Here is an 11567-nt window from a genome sequence, read left to right as displayed (position 1 = left end):
CCTTGCCGTAGATGCCCTTCGACTGCCCAACTGTATGAAGTGGTAGGTTGCCGTTGTTGGTAGCAGTGTATGTTTATGTAAAGCGGAATTCGGACTTCGTGCTCATTTTTCATCGAAAAGTAATTGCTCTCAAAGCCTGGATAGCTCAGACGGTAGAGCATCAGACTTTTAATCTGAGGGTCCAGGGTTCAAGTCCCTGTTCAGGCGATATATTCCTCTTATAGGACTTACATGGAAAATACTATTAGGTAGGGTAATAACAAAACAAGTCCTCTTCCACTATCATGTCTTTGGATGCTTATATACCCTCAGAGTTATCCAAGTTGGAAGTTAATAAGTGAGTTATGGCATTTTTCATGCTGGATCTGTGTCTTCTGAAGTGTGTATGCCATAACAGGTATCCCTGAATCTAGTCAATAAGTCTGCAAGTATAGAGTATTCCTGAGATTTGGGCTCAACTTGGGCTATGGTCCTGTTCGACCACAAGTACCCAGAAGTATTCGTTTTTCCTTGCCGTAGATGCCCTTCGACTGCCCAACTGTATGAAGTGGTAGGTTGCCGTTGTTGGTAGCAGTGTATGTGTATGTAAAGGGGAATTCGGACTTCGTGCGAATTTTTCATCAAAAGAAATTGCTCTCAAGCCTGGATAGCTCAGACGGTAGAGCATCAGACTTTTAATCTGAGGGTCCAGGGTTCAAGTCCCTGTTCAGGCGATATATTCCTCTTATAGGACTTACATTGAAAATACTATTAGGTAGGTAATAACAAAACAAGTCCTCTTCCACTATCATGTCTTTGGATGCTTATATACCCTCAGAGTTATCCAAGTTGGAAGTTAATAAGTGAGTTATGGCATTTTTCATGCTGGATCTGTGTCTTCTGAAGTGTGTATGCCATAACAGGTATCCCTGAATCTCAAGTCAATAAGTCTGCAAGTATAGAGTATTCCTGAGATTTGGGCTCAACTTGGGCTATGGTCCTGTTCGACCACAAGTACCCAGAAGTAATCGTTTTCCTTGCCGTAAATGCCCTCCCTGCCCAACTGTATGAAGTGGTAGGTTGTCGTTGTTTGAAGTAGTGTATGTGTGTGTAAAGGGGATTTGGACTTGTTGCGAATTTTTCGTCCAAAAGATACAGCTCTCGAAGCCTGGATAGCTCAGACGGTAGAGCATCAGACTTTTAATCTGAGGGTCCAGGGTTCAAGTCCCTGTTCAGGCGATGTACTCCTCTTAAGGATTTCATTCAAATTACTATTAGGTACGGTAAAACAAACAGGCCGATTTCACTATCATTCTTTGGGCGTATATATACCCTCACAGTTATCAAAGATGGAACATAATATGTGTGTTATGGCTGCTTTCATGCTGGATCTGTGTCTTCTGAAGTGTGTATGCCATAACAGGTATCCTGAATCAAGTCAGTAAGTCTGCAACATAGAGTTTTCCTGAGATTTGGGCTCAACTGTGCTATGGTCCTGTTCCACCACAAGGTCTCAGAAGTATACATTTTCCTTGCCGAATGCCCTTCAACTGCCCAACTGTATGAAGTGGTAGGTTGCCGTTGTTGGTAGCAGTGTATGTGTATGTGAGGAATTCGGACTTCGTGCGAATTTTTCATCCAAAAGAAATTGCTCTAGCCTGGTAGCTCAGACGGTAGAGCATCAGACTTTAATCTGAGGGTCCAGGGTTCAAGTCCCTGTTCAGGCGATATATTCTCTTATAGGACTTACATGGAAAATACTATTAGGTAGGGTAATAACAAAACAAGTCCTCTTCCACTATCATGTCTTTGGATGCTTATATACCCTCAGAGTTATCCAAGTTGGAAGTTAATAAGTGAGTTATGGCATTTTTCATGCTGGATCTGTGTCTTCTGAAGTGTGTATGCCATAACAGCTTTCCCTGAATCAAGTCAATAAGTCTGCAAGTATAGAGTTTTCCTGAGATTTGGGCTCAACTTGTGCTATGGTCCTGTTCGGCCACAAGTCCCAGAAGTATTCGTTTTCCTTGCCGTAGATGCCCTTCAACTGCCCAACTGTATGAAGTGGTAGGTTGCCGTTGTTGGTAGCAGTGTATGTGTATGTAGAGGGAATTGGACTTCGTGCAAATTTTTCATCCAAAAGAAATTGCTCTCGAAGCCTGGATAGCTCAGACGGTAGGCATCAGACTTTAATCTGAGGGTCCAGGGTTCAAGTCCCTGTTCAGGCGATATATTCCTCTTATAGGACTTACATGGAAAATACTATTAGGTAGGGTAATAACAAAACAAGTCCTCTTCCACTATCATGTCTTTGGATGCTTATATACCCTCAGAGTTATCCAAGTTGGAAGTTAATAAGTGAGTTATGGCATTTTCATGCTGGATCTGTGTCTTCTGAAGTGTGTATGCCATAACAGGTATCCTTAATCAAGTCAATAAGTCTGCAAGTATAGAGTTTTCCTGAGATTTGGGCTCAACTTGTGCTATGGTCCTGTTCGCCACAAGGTCCCAGAAGTATTCGTTTTCCTTGCCGTAAATGCCCTTCAACTGCCCAACTGTATGAAGTGGTAGGTTCCGTTGTTGGTAAGTATGTGTGTGTAAAGATTGGACTTGTTGCGAATTTTTCATCCAAAAGATACAGCTCTCGAAGCCTGGGTAGCTCAGACGGTAGAGCATCAGACTTTAATCTGAGGGTCCAGGGTTCAAGTCCCTGTTCAGGCGATGTACTCCTTTTTAGGAGTTTCATTCAAATTACTATTAGGTACGGTAAAAACAAAACAAGGCCGATTTCACAATCATTTCTTTGGACGTATATATACCCTCACAGTTATCGAAAAGATGGAACATAATATGTGTGTTATGGCTGCTTTCATGCTGGATCTGTGTCTTCTGAAGTGTGTATGCCATAACAGCTTTCCCTGAATCAAGTCAATAAGTCTGCAAGTATAGAGTTTTCCTGAGATTTGGGCTCAACTTGGGCTATGGTCCTGTTCGACCACAAGTACCCAGAAGTATTCGTTTTTCCTTGCCGTAGATGCCCTTCGACTGCCCAACTGTATGAAGTGGTAGGTTGCCGTTGTTGGTAGCAGTGTATGTGTATGTAAAGCGGAATTTGGACTTCGCGCTCATTTTTCATCGAAAAGAAATTGCTCTCGAAGCCTGGATAGCTCAGACGGTAGAGCATCAGACTTTTAATCTGAGGGTCCAGGGTTCAAGTCCCTGTTCAGGCGATATATTCCTCTTATAGGACTTTCATGGAAAATACTATTAGGTAGGGTAATAACAAAACAAGTCCTCTTCCACTATCATGTCTTTGGATGCTTATATACCCTCAGAGTTATCCAAGTTGGAAGTTAATAAGTGAGTTATGGCATTTTTCATGCTGGATCTGTGTCTTCTGAAGTGTGTATGCCATAACAGGTATCCCTGAATCTAGTCAATAAGTCTGCAAGTATAGAGTATTCCTGAGATTTGGGCTCAACTTGGGCTATGGTCCTGTTCGACCACAAGTACCCAGAAGTATTCGTTTTTCCTTGCCGTAGATGCCGTTCGACTGCCCAACTGTATGAAGTGGTAGCTTGTCGTTGTTTGAAGTCGTGTATGTGTGTGTAAAGAGGATTTGGACTTGTTGCGAATTTTTCGTCCAAAAGATACAGCTCTCGAAGCCTGGATAGCTCAGACGGTAGAGCATCAGACTTTTAATCTGAGGGTCCAGGGTTCAAGTCCCTGTTCAGGCGATGTACTCCTTTTAAGGGAGTTTCATTCAAATTACTATTAGGTACGGTAAAAACAAAACAAGGCCGATTTCACTATCATGTCTTTGGACGTATATATATCCTCACAGTTATCGAAAAGATGGAACATAATATGTGTGTTATGGCTGCTTTCATGCTGGATCTGTGTCTTCTGAAGTGTGTATGCCATAACAGGTATCCTTGAATCAAGTCAGTAAGTCTGCAAGCATAGAGTTTTCCTGAGATTTGGGCTCAACTTGTGCTATGGTCCTGTTCCGCCACAAGGTCTCAGAAGTATACATTTTTCCTTGCCGTAAATGCCCTTCAACTGCCCAACTGTATGAAGTGGTAGGTTGCCGTTGTTGGTAGCAGTGTATGTGTATGTAAAGGGAATTCGGACTTCGTGCGAATTTTTCATCCAAAAGAAATTGCTCTCGAAGCCTGGGTAGCTCAGACGGTAGAGCATCAGACTTTTAATCTGAGGGTCCAGGGTTCAAGTCCCTGTTCAGGCGATATATTCCTCTTATAGGACTTACATGGAAAATACTATTAGGTAGGGTAATAACAGAACAAGTCCTCTTCCACTATCATGTCTTTGGATGCTTATATACCCTCAGAGTTATCCAAGTTGGAAGTTAATAAGTGAGTTATGGCATTTTCATGCTGGATCTGTGTCTTCTGAAGTGTGTATGCCATAACAGCTTCCTTGAATCAAGTCAATAAGTCTGCAAGTATAGAGTTTTCCTGAGATTTGGGCTCAACTTGGGCTATGGTCCTGTTCGACCACAAGTACCCAGAAGTATTCGTTTTTCCTTGCCGTAGATGCCCTTCAACTGCCCAACTGTATGAAGTGGTAGGTTGCCGTTGTTGGTAGCAGTGTATGTGTATGTAAAGGGAATTCGGACTTCGTGTCTATTTTTCATCGAAAAGAAATTGCTCTCGAAGCCTGGATAGCTCAGACGGTAGAGCATCAGACTTTTAATCTGAGGGTCCAGGGTTCAAGTCCCTGTTCAGGCGATATATTCCTCTTATAGGACTTACATGGAAAATACTATTAGGTAGGGTAATAACAAAACAAGTCCTCTTCCACTATCATGTCTTTGGATGCTTATATACCCTCAGAGTTATCCAAGTTGGAAGTTAATAAGTGAGTTATGGCATTTTTCATGCTGGATCTGTGTCTTCTGAAGTGTGTATGCCATAACAGCTTTCCCTTAATCAAGTCAATAAGTCTGCAAGTATAGAGTTTTCCTGAGATTTGGGCTCAACTTGGGCTATGGTCCTGTTCGACCACAAGTACCCAGAAGTATTCGTTTTTCCTTGCCGTAGATGCCCTTCGACTGCCCAACTGTATGAAGTGGTAGGTTGCCGTTGTTGGTAGCAGTGTATGTTTATGTAAAGCGGAATTCGGACTTCGTGCTCATTTTTCATCAAAAGAAATTGCTCTCGAAGCCTGGATACCTCAGACGGTAGAGCATCAGACTTTTAATCTGAGGGTCCAAGGTTCAAGTCCCTGTTCAGGCGATATATTCCTCTTATAGGACTTACATGGAAAATACTATTAGGTAGGGTAATAACAAAACAAGTCCTCTTCCACTATCATGTCTTTGGATGCTTATATACCCTCAGAGTTATCCAAGTTGGTTAGTGAGTTATGGCATTTTTCATGCTGGATCTGTGTCTTCTGAAGTGTGTATGCCATAACAGGTATCCCTGAATCTAGTCAATAAGTCTGCAAGTATAGAGTATTCCTGAGATTTGGGCTCAACTTGGGCTATGGTCCTGTTCGACCACAAGTACCCAGAAGTATTCGTTTTTCCTTGCCGTATATGCCCTTCGACTGCCCAACTGTATGAAGTGGTAGGTTGTCGTTGTTTGAAGTAGTGTATGTGTGTGTAAAGGGGATTTGGACTTGTTGCGAATTTTTCGTCCAAAAGATACAGCTCTCGAAGCCTGGATAGCTCAGACGGTAGAGCATCAGGACTTTTAATCTGAGGGTCCAGGGTTCAAATCCCTGTTCAGGCGATGTTCTCCTCTAAAAGGAGTTACTTTGAAGTTAGTTAGGTAGGGTAATAACAAAACAAGGCTGTTTTCACTAGCATGTCTTTGTATGCTTATATAACCTCTCAGTTATCCAAGTTGGAAGTTAATAAGTGAGTTATGGCATTTTTCATGCTGGATCTGTGTCTTCTAAAGTGTGTATGCCATAACAGGTATCCCTGAATCAAGTCAATAAGTCTGCAAGTACAGAGTTTTCCTGAGATTTGGGCTCAACCTGGGCTATGGTCCTGTTCGACCACAAGTACCCAGAAGTATTCGTTTTTCCTTGCCGTAGATGCCCTTCGACTGCCCAACTGTATGAAGTGGTAGGTTGACGTTGTTGGAAGTAGTGTATGTGTATGTAAAGGGGATTTGGATTTGTTGCCAATTTTTCGTCCAAAAGATAAGTCTCTCGAAGCCTGGATAGCTCAGACGGTAGAGCATCAGACTTTTAATCTGAGGGTCCAGGGTTCAAGTCCCTTTTCAGGCGATGTACTCCTTTTTATGGGAGTTTCATTCAAATTACGATTAGGTATGGTAAAAATGAAACAAGGCCGATTTCACGATCATGTTTTGGACGTATATATACCCTCACAGTTATCGAAAAGATGGAACATAATATGTGTGTTATGGCTGCTTTCATGCTGGATCTGTGTCTTCTGAAGTGTGTATGCCATAACAGGTATCCTTGAATCAAGTCAGTAAGTCTGCAAGCATAGAGTTTTCCTGAGATTTGGGCTCAACTTGTGCTATGGTCCTGTTCCGCCACAAGGTCTCAGAAGTATACATTTTCCTGTCAGAATGCCCTTCAACTGCCCAACTGTATGAAGTGGTAGGTTGCCGTTGTTGGTAGCAGTGTATGTGTATGTAAAGGGGAATTCGGACTTCGTGCGAATTTTTCATCCAAAAGAAATTGCTCTCGAAGCCTGGGTAGCTCAGACGGTAGAGCATCAGACTTTTAATCTGAGGGTCCAGGGTTCAAGTCCCTGTTCAGGCGATATATTCCTCTTATAGGACTTACATGGAAAATACTATTAGGTAGGGTAATAACAAAACAAGTCCTCTTCCACTATCATGTCTTTGGATGCTTATATACCCTCAGAGTTATCCAAGTTGGAAGTTAATAAGTGAGTTATGGCATTTTTCATGCTGGATCTGTGTCTTCTGAAGTGTGTATGCCATAACAGCTTTCCCTGAATCAAGTCAATAAGTCTGCAAGTATAGAGTTTTCCTGAGATTTGGGCTCAACTTGGGCTATGGTCCTGTTCGACCACAAGTACCCAGAAGTATTCGTTTTTCCTTGCCGTAAATGCCCTTCAACTGCCCAACTGTATGAAGTGGTAGGTTGCCGTTGTTGGTAGCAGTGTATGTGTATGTAAAGGGGAATTCGGACTTCGTGCGAATTTTTCATCCAAAAGAAATTGCTCTCGAAGCCTGGGTAGCTCAGACGGTAGAGCATCAGACTTTTAATCTGAGGGTCCAGGGTTCAAGTCCCTGTTCAGGCGATATATTCCTCTTATAGGACTTACATGGAAAATACTATTAGGTAGGGTAATAACAAAACAAGTCCTCTTCCACTATCATGTCTTTGGATGCTTATATACCCTCAGAGTTATCCAAGTTGGAAGTTAATAAGTGAGTTATGGCATTTTTCATGCTGGATCTGTGTCTTCTGAAGTGTGTATGCCATAACAGGTATCCTTGAATCAAGTCAGTAAGTCTGCAAGCATAGAGTTTTCCTGAGATTTGGGCTCAACTTGTGCTATGGTCCTGTTCCGCCACAAGGTCTCAGAAGTATACATTTTTCCTTGCCGTAAATGCCCTTCAACTGCCCAACTGTATGAAGTGGTAGGTTGCCGTTGTTGGTAGCAGTGTATGTGTATGTAAAGGGAATTCGGACTTCGTGCTAATTTTTCATCCAAAAGAAATTGCTCTCGAAGCCTGGGTAGCTCAGACGGTAGAGCATCAGACTTTTAATCTGAGGGTCCAGGGTTCAAGTCCCTGTTCAGGCGATATATTCCTCTTATAGGACTTACATGGAAAATACTATTAGGTAGGGTAATAACAAAACAAGTCCTCTTCCACTATCATGTCTTTGGATGCTTATATACCCTCAGAGTTATCCAAGTTGGAAGTTAATAAGTGAGTTATGGCATTTTTCATGCTGGATCTGTGTCTTCTGAAGTGTGTATGCCATAACAGCTTTCCCTTAATCAAGTCAATAAGTCTGCAAGTATAGAGTTTTCCTGAGATTTGGGCTCAACTTGGGCTATGGTCCTGTTCACCACAAGTACCCAGAAGTATTGTTTTTCCTTGCCGTAATCTTCAACTGCCCAACTGTATGAAGTGGTAGGTTGCCGTTGTTGGTAGCAGTGTATGTGTATGTAAAGGGATTCGGACTTCGTGCGAATTTTTCATCCAAAAGAAATTGCTCTCAAGCCTGGGTGCTCAGACGGTAGAGCATCAGACTTTTAATCTGAGGTCCAGGGTTCAAGTCCTGTTCAGGCGATGTACTCCTCTTAAGGAGTTTCATTCAAATTACTATTAGGTACGGTAAAAACAAAACAAGGCCGATTTCACAATCATTTCTTTGGACGTATATATACCCTCACAGTTATCAAAGATGGAACATAATATGTGTGTTATGGCTGCTTTCATGCTGATCTGTGTCTTCTGAAGTGTGTATGCCATAACAGGTATCCTGAACAGTCAGTAAGTCTGATAGAGTTTTCCTGAGATTTGGGCTCAACTGCTATGTCTGTTCCGCCACAAGGTCTCAGAAGTATACATTTTCCTTGCCGTAATGCCTTCAACTGCCCAACTGTATGAAGTGGTAGGTTGCCGTTGTTGGTAGCAGTGTATGTGTATGTAAAGGATTGGACTTCGTCAATTTTCATCCAAAAGAAATTGCTCTCGAAGCCTGGGTAGCTCAGACGGTAGAGCATCAGACTTTTAATCTGAGGGTCCAGGGTTCAAGTCCCTGTTCAGGCGATATATTCCTCTTATAGGACTTACATGGAAAATACTATTAGGTAGGGTAATAACAAAACAAGTCCTCTTCCACTATCATGTCTTTGGATGCTTATATACCCTCAGAGTTATCCAAGTTGGAAGTTAATAAGTGAGTTATGGCATTTTTCATGCTGGATCTGTGTCTTCTGAAGTGTGTATGCCATAACAGCTTTCCCTGAATCAAGTCAATAAGTCTGCAAGTATAGAGTTTTCCTGAGATTTGGGCTCAACTTGGGCTATGGTCCTGTTCGACCACAAGTACCCAGAAGTATTCGTTTTTCCTTGCCGTAGATGCCCTTCGACTGCCCAACTGTATGAAGTGGTAGGTTGCCGTTGTTGGTAGCAGTGTATGTGTATGTAAAGGAATTCGACTTCGTGCTCATTTTTCATCGAAAAGAAATTGCTCGAAGCCTGGATAGCTCAGACGGTAGAGCATCAGACTTTAATCTGAGGGTCCAGGGTTCAAGTCCCTGTTCAGGCGATATATTCCTCTTATAGGACTTACATGGAAAATACTATTAGGTAGGGTAATAACAAAACAAGTCCTCTTCCACTATCATGTCTTTGGATGCTTATATACCCTCAGAGTTATCCAAGTTGGAAGTTAATAAGTGAGTTATGGCATTTTTCATGCTGGATCTGTGTCTTCTGAAGTGTGTATGCCATAACAGGTATCCCTGAATCTAGTCAATAAGTATAGAGTATTCCTGAGATTTGGGCTCAACTTGGGCTATGGTCCTGTTCGACCACAAGTACCCAGAAGTATTCGTTTTTCCTTGCCGTAGATGCCGTTCGACTGCCCAACTGTATGAAGTGGTAGGTTGTCGTTGTTTGAAGTCGTGTATGTGTAAAGGGGATTTGGACTTGTTGCGAATTTTTCGTCCAAAAGATACAGCTCTCGAAGCCTGGATAGCTCAGACGGTAGAGCATCAGACTTTTAATCTGAGGGTCCAGGGTTCAAGTCCCTGTTCAGGCGATGTACTCCTTTTAAGGGAGTTTCATTCAAATTACTATTAGGTACGGTAAAAACAAAACAAGGCCGATTTCACAATCATTTCTTTGGACGTATATATACCCTCACAGTTATCGAAAAGATGGAACATAGTATGTGTGTTATGGCTGCTTTCATGCTGGATCTGTGTCTTCTGAAGTGTGTATGCCATAACAGGTATCCTTGAATCAAGTCAGTAAGTCTGCAAGCATAGAGTTTTCCTGAGATTTGGGCTCAACTTGGGCTATGGTCCTGTTCGACCACAAGTACCCAGAAGTATTCGTTTTTCCTTGCCGTATATGCCCTTCAACTGCCCAACTGTATGAAGTGGTAGGTTGCCGTTGTTGGTAGCAGTGTATGTGTATGTAAAGCGGAATTTGGACTTCGCGCTCATTTTTCATCGAAAAGAAATTGCTCTCGAAGCCTGGATAGCTCAGACGGTAGAGCATCAGACTTTTAATCTGAGGGTCCAGGGTTCAAGTCCCTGTTCAGGCGATATATTCCTCTTATAGGACTTACATGGAAAATACTATTAGGTAGGGTAATAACAAAACAAGTCCTCTTCCACTATCATGTCTTTGGATGCTTATATACCCTCAGAGTTATCCAAGTTGGAAGTTAATAAGTGAGTTATGGCATTTTTCATGCTGGATCTGTGTCTTCTGAAGTGTGTATGCCATAACAGGTATCCCTGAATCAAGTCAATAAGTCTGCAAGTATAGAGTTTTCCTGAGATTTGGGCTCAACTTGGGCTATGGTCCTGTTCGACCACAAGTACCCAGAAGTATTCGTTTTTCCTTGCCGTAGATGCCCTTCAACTGCCCAACTGTATGAAGTGGTAGGTTGCCGTTGTTGGTAGCAGTGTATGTGTATGTAAAGGGGAATTCGGACTTCGTGCGAATTTTTCATCCAAAAGAAATTGCTCTCGAAGCCTGGGTAGCTCAGACGGTAGAGCATCAGACTTTTAATCTGAGGGTCCAGGGTTCAAGTCCCTGTTCAGGCGATGTACTCCTTTTAAGGGAGTTTCATTCAAATTACTATTAGGTACGGTAAAAACAAAACAAGGCCGATTTCACAATCATTTCTTTGGATGTATATATACCCTCACAGTTATCGAAAAGATGGAACATAGTATGTGTGTTATGGCTGCTTTCATGCTGGATCTGTGTCTTCTGAAGTGTGTATGCCATAACAGGTATCCTTGAATCAAGTCAGTAAGTCTGCAAGCATAGAGTTTTCCTGAGATTTGGGCTCAACTTGTGCTATGGTCCTGTTCCGCCACAAGGTCTCAGAAGTATACATTTTTCCTTGCCGTAAATGCCCTTCAACTGCCCAACTGTATGAAGTGGTAGGTTGCCGTTGTTGGTAGCAGTGTATGTGTATGTAAAGGGGAATTCGGACTTCGTGCGAATTTTTCATCCAAAAGAAATTGCTCTCGAAGCCTGGGTAGCTCAGACGGTAGAGCATCAGACTTTTAATCTGAGGGTCCAGGGTTCAAGTCCCTGTTCAGGCGATATATTCCTCTTATAGGACTTACATGGAAAATACTATTAGGTAGGGTAATAACAAAACAAGTCCTCTTCCACTATCATGTCTTTGGATGCTTATATACCCTCAGAGTTATCCAAGTTGGAAGTTAATAAGTGAGTTATGGCATTTTCATGCTGGATCTGTGTCTTCTGAAGTGTGTATGCCATAACAGCTTTCCTGAATCAAGTCAATAAGTCTGCAAGTATAGAGTTTTCCTGAGATTTGGGCTCAACTTGGGCTATGGTCCTGTTCGACCACAAGTACCCAGAAGTATTCGTTTT

General features: G+C 42.3%; 18 non-coding genes across 18 annotated transcripts; all 18 read left to right on the top strand.

The window, feature by feature from the left end:
- The first annotated feature begins 134 nt into the window (after positions 1 to 134).
- On the top strand, positions 135 to 207 carry trnak-uuu. Its single transcript has one exon. It is a non-coding gene; the product is annotated as a tRNA-Lys (tRNA).
- A 433-nt stretch (positions 208 to 640) lies between these two features.
- On the top strand, positions 641 to 713 carry trnak-uuu. Its single transcript has one exon. It is a non-coding gene; the product is annotated as a tRNA-Lys (tRNA).
- A 432-nt stretch (positions 714 to 1145) lies between these two features.
- On the top strand, positions 1146 to 1218 carry trnak-uuu. The gene has a single exon. It is a non-coding gene; the product is annotated as a tRNA-Lys (tRNA).
- Positions 1219 to 3136: 1918 nt separating this feature from the next.
- On the top strand, positions 3137 to 3209 carry trnak-uuu. The gene has a single exon. It is a non-coding gene; the product is annotated as a tRNA-Lys (tRNA).
- A 434-nt stretch (positions 3210 to 3643) lies between these two features.
- trnak-uuu lies at positions 3644 to 3716 on the top strand. The gene has a single exon. It is a non-coding gene; the product is annotated as a tRNA-Lys (tRNA).
- A 436-nt stretch (positions 3717 to 4152) lies between these two features.
- trnak-uuu lies at positions 4153 to 4225 on the top strand. Its single transcript has one exon. It is a non-coding gene; the product is annotated as a tRNA-Lys (tRNA).
- Positions 4226 to 4657: 432 nt separating this feature from the next.
- Positions 4658 to 4730, top strand: trnak-uuu. The gene has a single exon. It is a non-coding gene; the product is annotated as a tRNA-Lys (tRNA).
- A 434-nt stretch (positions 4731 to 5164) lies between these two features.
- trnak-uuu lies at positions 5165 to 5237 on the top strand. Its single transcript has one exon. It is a non-coding gene; the product is annotated as a tRNA-Lys (tRNA).
- A 427-nt stretch (positions 5238 to 5664) lies between these two features.
- Positions 5665 to 5738, top strand: trnak-uuu. Its single transcript has one exon. It is a non-coding gene; the product is annotated as a tRNA-Lys (tRNA).
- Positions 5739 to 6170: 432 nt separating this feature from the next.
- On the top strand, positions 6171 to 6243 carry trnak-uuu. The gene has a single exon. It is a non-coding gene; the product is annotated as a tRNA-Lys (tRNA).
- A 434-nt stretch (positions 6244 to 6677) lies between these two features.
- trnak-uuu lies at positions 6678 to 6750 on the top strand. The gene has a single exon. It is a non-coding gene; the product is annotated as a tRNA-Lys (tRNA).
- Positions 6751 to 7185: 435 nt separating this feature from the next.
- On the top strand, positions 7186 to 7258 carry trnak-uuu. The gene has a single exon. It is a non-coding gene; the product is annotated as a tRNA-Lys (tRNA).
- A 434-nt stretch (positions 7259 to 7692) lies between these two features.
- On the top strand, positions 7693 to 7765 carry trnak-uuu. The gene has a single exon. It is a non-coding gene; the product is annotated as a tRNA-Lys (tRNA).
- Positions 7766 to 8671: 906 nt separating this feature from the next.
- On the top strand, positions 8672 to 8744 carry trnak-uuu. The gene has a single exon. It is a non-coding gene; the product is annotated as a tRNA-Lys (tRNA).
- Positions 8745 to 9668: 924 nt separating this feature from the next.
- On the top strand, positions 9669 to 9741 carry trnak-uuu. The gene has a single exon. It is a non-coding gene; the product is annotated as a tRNA-Lys (tRNA).
- A 437-nt stretch (positions 9742 to 10178) lies between these two features.
- Positions 10179 to 10251, top strand: trnak-uuu. Its single transcript has one exon. It is a non-coding gene; the product is annotated as a tRNA-Lys (tRNA).
- A 435-nt stretch (positions 10252 to 10686) lies between these two features.
- On the top strand, positions 10687 to 10759 carry trnak-uuu. The gene has a single exon. It is a non-coding gene; the product is annotated as a tRNA-Lys (tRNA).
- Positions 10760 to 11196: 437 nt separating this feature from the next.
- trnak-uuu lies at positions 11197 to 11269 on the top strand. Its single transcript has one exon. It is a non-coding gene; the product is annotated as a tRNA-Lys (tRNA).
- Positions 11270 to 11567: the final 298 nt, after the last annotated feature.

This window comes from Hippoglossus stenolepis, unplaced genomic scaffold, assembly GCF_022539355.2.
Source record: "Hippoglossus stenolepis isolate QCI-W04-F060 unplaced genomic scaffold, HSTE1.2 HiC_scaffold_41, whole genome shotgun sequence".
NCBI classification, from domain to species: Eukaryota; Metazoa; Chordata; class Actinopteri; order Pleuronectiformes; family Pleuronectidae; genus Hippoglossus; species Hippoglossus stenolepis.
This window is presented reverse-complemented; position numbering and strand designations above follow the sequence as displayed.